The sequence below is a fragment of the Chiloscyllium plagiosum genome, unplaced genomic scaffold (genome assembly GCF_037043375.1).
Source record: "Chiloscyllium plagiosum isolate Xiang-an unplaced genomic scaffold, Cpla_swu_hap1 HiC_scaffold_18, whole genome shotgun sequence".
NCBI lineage: Eukaryota > Metazoa > Chordata > Chondrichthyes > Orectolobiformes > Hemiscylliidae > Chiloscyllium > Chiloscyllium plagiosum.
In genome coordinates, this window is record NW_028270156.1 from 21969773 (window position 1) to 21976129 (window position 6357).

General features: G+C 39.7%; 1 long non-coding RNA gene across 2 annotated transcripts in view; it reads left to right on the forward strand.

The window, feature by feature from the left end:
• LOC148146862 (uncharacterized) overlaps positions 1-5339 on the forward strand; it is a 31231-nt gene extending 25892 nt beyond the window's left edge. For both annotated transcript variants that reach the window (XR_015760018.1, XR_015760017.1), the window contains 2 exons: positions 2809-2903; positions 3205-5339. This is a non-coding gene — a long non-coding RNA (uncharacterized LOC148146862). The remainder of the gene's footprint in view (positions 1-2808; positions 2904-3204) is intronic.
• Positions 5340-6357: the final 1018 nt, after the last annotated feature.

Genomic DNA, 6357 nt, shown 5'->3' on the forward strand with positions numbered 1-6357 from the left:
ATTGCCTGTAGTGTTAGGTGAAGGGGTAAATGTAGGGGAATGGGTCTGGGTGGGTTGCTCTTCAGAGGGCTTGTTGGGCCGAAAGGTCTGTTTCCACACTGTAAGTAATCTAATCTAATCACTCGTAATCTAGCTGATCTTTGTTTCATTTAGAAATACACCCCAGTGCAAGCATATAGCAAGAAGTGACTCTGTGCTCACTTTCTAAGTAAATGGGTATTATGCCGCAGTTTTAATCTGGACAAACGCTGTGGGAAACAACAGAATACTGCTAGGCAAATGAACATGGCCACAGTTCATTTTGAACCCTTATGGTCTGTAGGTAGTGAATCAGAAAATAGGAAAGCAATGCAAGCCGATGAAATGCAGTGAATATGAATGGATTCTGTGAGGACAACCTAGATGGAATGGCTGCATTGTTAAACAGAAGGTTGTATTGTAAGTTAAGTACATTGAAAGAGCAGAGCGACATGATTGAAAATTGTCAGCATGGGAGTTAGAAGCCGACATGAATAAAATACAACACAAATAGCAGACCAGAATTACAGAATGGTCACAGAATAAAACCCTGACATTATTTGTGTTCTTGAATAACTGACACACATCACATAAAGGCTGACAATTTGCTTACATAGTGCTGTGAGATTGTACACAACGTTCGTCACAATACGTGACTACTGTTGTGAATGACTTTATGTCTCCCTAACAATGTGAAAAATTGCCCAGGTACATCATGTCCACAAAGAGCAGGGTAAATGTAACCTTGACAATTATTGCTCCAGCAATCTACTCTCCATTATTATCAAAAATGAAGGCAGGGGCTGTCAACACTGCCACTGAATGTTACTTGCACATGAATAACCTGCTCACCAATTCTAAGCATGGGTTCTGCCAGAGTCACTTGAGTCTCTTGATCTTCAAACTGCCTAGGTCCAAACATGGATATAAAAGGTTAAACTCATGAAGGAAGCTCAAGTAGAAAACAGCATTTTACCAAGTATGGTTTCAAGAGGTCTGTGAAAAATTGAATGCAATGTGAATCAAGAGGAAAACTCTTTGTACTATCTCATTAACCATTGGTTGCCTGCACTTGGGTAGAATGCTGCTGTCAATCTTCCTTTTTGCTCTTTTAGACAAAGTTTCAACAGGTTAGACAGCCCCTGGTTGGGGTTGGGGCAATGGAGAAGTCCTCCTTCCATCTCTGTTAAAACAAAATGTTAATGCAAAGTACATAGTCAGTCATTCTTCTAATGGATCCTCCTTTGCACTGTTTTAAGCAAAATAAAACTTTAGCTGGTTAAATAGTTCCTGTTGGGACAATGTATCAAAAAAAAAATAGTCAATAGAAGCTTATAAATCTGTGGACTGGATGTTTATCAAAATCAAATCAAGGTGTTATTACCTGGGGTGGATCCAGCCCAGCCACTGCCTGACCCCAGTCTCTAAAGGCCTCTATTATGCAAATGATCACTCTCTACAGACACCCGAGCATGGATATAACCACAGAAAAGGAGCAGACAGTCGAGTACACTGACATCCCCCCCATGCATAGCCTGCTGCCTGAACCTGTTAAATGGCCAGATTGGCCACACCTAGGAGCAGGCCCGTGAGGATGCTCTCCAATCTGTCTCCTTTATGTATGGAGTGCTCATAGAACAGCAGAGAATCAGGGATTATTCCAATAGCTATGCTAGAGGATAAACCACTATTCAGTATTAATAAGAAGAAGCTTCATAACAAGATTTAGTTTATTATATGACAGCAAAAGATATAAACTACATTCACTAATTAGGCATAATTAAAATATCTATAAGATTCAAGGATGACACATCTGTCTTCATCTAAATCTCATTCTATACCACTCTCTACCCAGGTCGGTATGATATCATCAGATTAAGTGTAGCTTAATGCAGAGTAATCAAAACAACCATTTGATATAACAACTCCTCCCAGGTTTGCTCACCTATAGCTAACATTATATATTCAGATGCATGACTATATTTACATTTCCCATAAACCCATCTCCCCTCAGTTCTTCACAAGTTTATTTTGAGAGGACTTGAATATAAAAGAAGGGATGTACCACACGACTCTGGTCAGACCACATTTGGAGTATTGTGCATGGTTTTGGGCCCCATACCTCACGAAGGAAGTACTGTCCCTGTAGCGGGTTCAGAGGAGGTTCACGAGAATGGTCCCAGGAATGAAAAGCTTAACATATGAGGAACATTTGAGGACTCTGGGTCTATACTCGATGGAATTTAGAAGGATGAGGGGGGAATCTAATTGAAGCATACAGAATACTGAATGGCCTGGACAGAATGGATATTGGGAAGATGTTTTCTTTGATAGGAGAGGCTAGGACCCGAGGGCATAGCCTTAAAGTAAAGGGAAGATCTTTTAGAGTATAGATCAGGAGAAACTTCTTCAGCCAGAGAATGTTGAATCTATGGAATTCACCATCACAGAAGGCTGTGCAGGCCAAGTCATTGAGTATAGGTAAGATGGAGATAGACAGGTTCTTGATTGTCAAGTGGATCAAGGGTTACGGGGAGAAAGCAGAAGAATGGAGATGAGAAACTTAGCAGCCATGATTGAATGGTGGAACAGACTTGATGGGCTGAATGGCCTAATTTCTGCTCCTATGTTTTATGGTCTAAGTTCAGGTAGTTTGGAGTTTTTCATCATTCTTCTAGAATGCATTAGCTTCTGCCTGGGAGGATTGTTAGGTCATGTGTTTGACGAGAATTGAGCTTGAGTTTGATCATCCATAAATCATTTCTTTTCTGATGGATTTTTATCTTTCAGATAACCTTTGTTGAAGATGTTATTCTTGCTAAACCCAACAGTTGCTATGTGACATTATCTAAAGGAACCTGATTCTGCTGGATTCCATTCACCAGGTAACTGCTTATTGGTAATTCACATAGTTGCCCAGACCAGCAGTTGAAGAATTTTTAAACTCGTGCAATTCTTTTAAGGAAAATGGGAGATTTACGATGTTTTGAATTTCTGTAATGTAATTTACTGAGCATGTCCTGAATCTTTGGACATTGCTCCACCTTTCATGAAGTTGTATATAGCACATCATGTTGTTCAAGCAATTCTTTACTCTCACTCTTCTCATTAATCTGTGTTGAAGAATGTAATCTTCTTAACTCACTTCATTGATTAAGCCATTTACCTTTTGTGATTGTCTTACAGGTGAACAAGATCTCAGCTGCACAGCTGAAGGAATACTGCTTATTTCAGGTTAACATTGTCACTGGTACTGAGAATTCTTCTTTAGTAGATAAAGAATTAAAATGGGTGGCATGGTAGCTCAGTGGTTAGCACTGCTGCCTTACAGCGCCAGGAAGCCAGGTTCGATTCCAGCCTTGGTGACTGTCTGCATGGAGTTTGCTCATTCTCCCCATGTCTGTGTGGGTTTTCTCCCATAGTCCAAACACATGCACGCCTGGTGAATTGGCCATTCTAAATTGCCCATAGTGTTAGATGCATTAATCAGACAGAAATGGGTCTGGGTGGGTTACTCTTTGGAGCATCAATGTGGATTTGTTGGGCTGAAGGGCCAGTTTCCACATTGTAGGGAATCTAATCTAAAATGTTGATCAGGCCCTCATCCAGCATCAAAGTTGGATCTCCTGTGTCACCTTGTTCAACAGTCTGTTTTGCTTTCTAATAGTCCCTCAACACTATGGATGTACCTACATGGACAGCAGTTGTTCAAGAAGAGAAAGTGGGCACTGCAGATGCTGGAGATCAGAGTTGAGAATGTGGTGCTGGAAAAGCACAGCAGGTTAGGCACCATCTGAGGAGCAGGAGAATCAACATATTAGACATAAAACCTTCATCAGGAGCGAGCCTCATTCCTGATGAAGGGCTTCTGCCCGAAACATCGATTCTCCTATTCCTTGGATGCTGCTTGACCTGCTGTGCTTTTCCATCAACATACTCTCGAGTTGTTCAAGAAGGCCGACTTCTCAAAGGCAATCAGGGATGAGCAACAAATGCTAGCATGGCAAGTGAACCATTTCCTGCGAATGAATAAAATAAAGCTAAGTTGATGTTAAGTGAGCTGACATTATATTGCTGCTCCACAAACAGCAAGTCGGTTTCATAAGGCACAAGTGTTGTACAAATACCAAGGACTAGCATGAAGAAAAAGTCATAGATTGTAGGACATAAATTCTCATGAAAAACACAACTTAACTACACTTGGATTTGGTTTGATAGGTATATCAGCATATTGGCTTAGTTTAAGAAGGAGGACATAAAGGATTAATCGCTGCTGAAGAATTGCTTCAAATCAATCAGGGAGGTTTTAGAAGCAAAACAACATAATGTGGATTATTTCATGTTGAAACTTTTTTAAGATACTAATTCACTGGTAATTTTACACTTCAAACAAATTACTCATCTATATCTTCAGGTTTGAAATTAAGTAAGATGTGAACAGAAGCTGACATGACTATTACAACATCTAGCATTCATTTAACATCTACAAGATTGTAAACATCTTAAATCATTTCACTGGAGCATTTTAATCCCAATTCAATGTCAAACTACATGGAGGTCTTAGGACAGATAACCAAAAACTTGATGTATATGCACCTCACAGATCACTATAAAGCCCTAAGAATTGATTTTAAATGTAAGGACATAAACCACTGGTTAGTATGTATAAACTTGATTATTAACTAAACATTGCAGGCAGAAGACTGCAGAGATATATCAGCACATCTTTATTATGAATGCTGCTATATTTCCCACATTTATTGCAGATCTGTATTTAAAACTATATTGGACTTAAAAAGTAATTTCATCAATTCTCTGTTTCTATCTAGCAGTCTCTCTCAAAAAGAAGCATGGATTAGGCATTTATTTTTCCTGCATTCTTTTTGATGGTGTTCCCTAGTAAAATTGCAGGATTGTTGAAATGTTTTTACAGACTTATGGAAGTATTACGTTCTAGAAACTCAACCAAGTTGTGTTGTTTTGGTGAGCTTCTACAAGGACACTCCTTCCAATTCTCATGATCCACTGTTGCCTGTAGTACTGGCTTGAGTTGCCTGTCTCTCCTGACAGAATGTTGGCTCCATTTTTGCTCTTGTTTTCACCAGGTTTCCAATTAGCATTGATTATCTTAAAACTAGACTGTTTTTGGAAGGATAGAAGAATGCAATAAAAAGCTTTGTGCATCCATAGGAGTCTGAGTATCTACATTATGTGGAAGAAGCAAAAAAATACAAATTACATTTCTAAATTGTTAAATTCTAAGGTACACTGCTGGTGAATTATGTGATTAAAGTATTGTAGTGAGTGCACTATTCACAAAGTGTAAATAACTTCACCTGGTGTATTTTATAGTGAGAGTTCAATCCTGATCATGAATCCTTATTTCATGCCAAGTTATTACTATTACTGTTACCTTTCCACTTCTATGGAATATTAAGCAAAGAGCATGAAAAATATGTAATTGTGCAGGAGAAAAAAATATCTTGTGCATGTAAGAATGAGCCCAGAACAAGTTACTTGGTCACTAGGTTGTGATGTGATTGCAAAAGGATGGACATTCCTGGTTGCTCAGGTTGTGTTATTTATTATTTGATAGAATGGATTAAAATCAATCAGCAATCAATAGCAAAAACATTGTCACACCATGAGACCAGAAGATAGGAGAGCAGAATTAGTCCTTTCAGCCCACCAAGTCTGCTCTGCCATTCAATCAGAGCTAATTTCAAATCCACTCTCCTGTCTGCTCCCTGTAACACCTGAACCCCTTACTAATCAAGAGCCAGTCCACCCCTGTCTTTCAAACACTCAGTGATGTGGCCTCTACTGGCCTTCTGTAGCATTGAGTTTCACAGATTTACCATCGTCTGGCTAAGAAACCCCTCCCCATCTCAGTTCCAGAGGGACATCCCCTCACTTTGAAGCTGTGTCATAGAACATAGAACATAGAAACGTACAGCACAGAAGAGGCCCTTTGGCTCACAATGTTGTGTTGAGGATTAATCCTAATGTAAAATAAAATAATTTAACCTATGCACCCCTCAATTCACTGCTATCCATATGCGTGTCCAGCAGTCGCTTAAATGTCCCTAATGACTCTCCTTCCACCACCACCACTGGCAATGCATTCCATACATTCACAACTCACTGAGTAAAGAACCTTCCTCTGACGTCCCCTCTATACCTTTCTCCCAATATCTTAATATTATGACCCCTTGTGCCAGTTAATTCTGTCCTGGGGAAAAGTCTCTGGCTATTAGCTCTATTCATGCCCCTCATTATCTTGTATACCTCGCTCAGGTCACCTCTCTTCCTCCTTCGCTCCAGGGAGAAAAGTCCGAG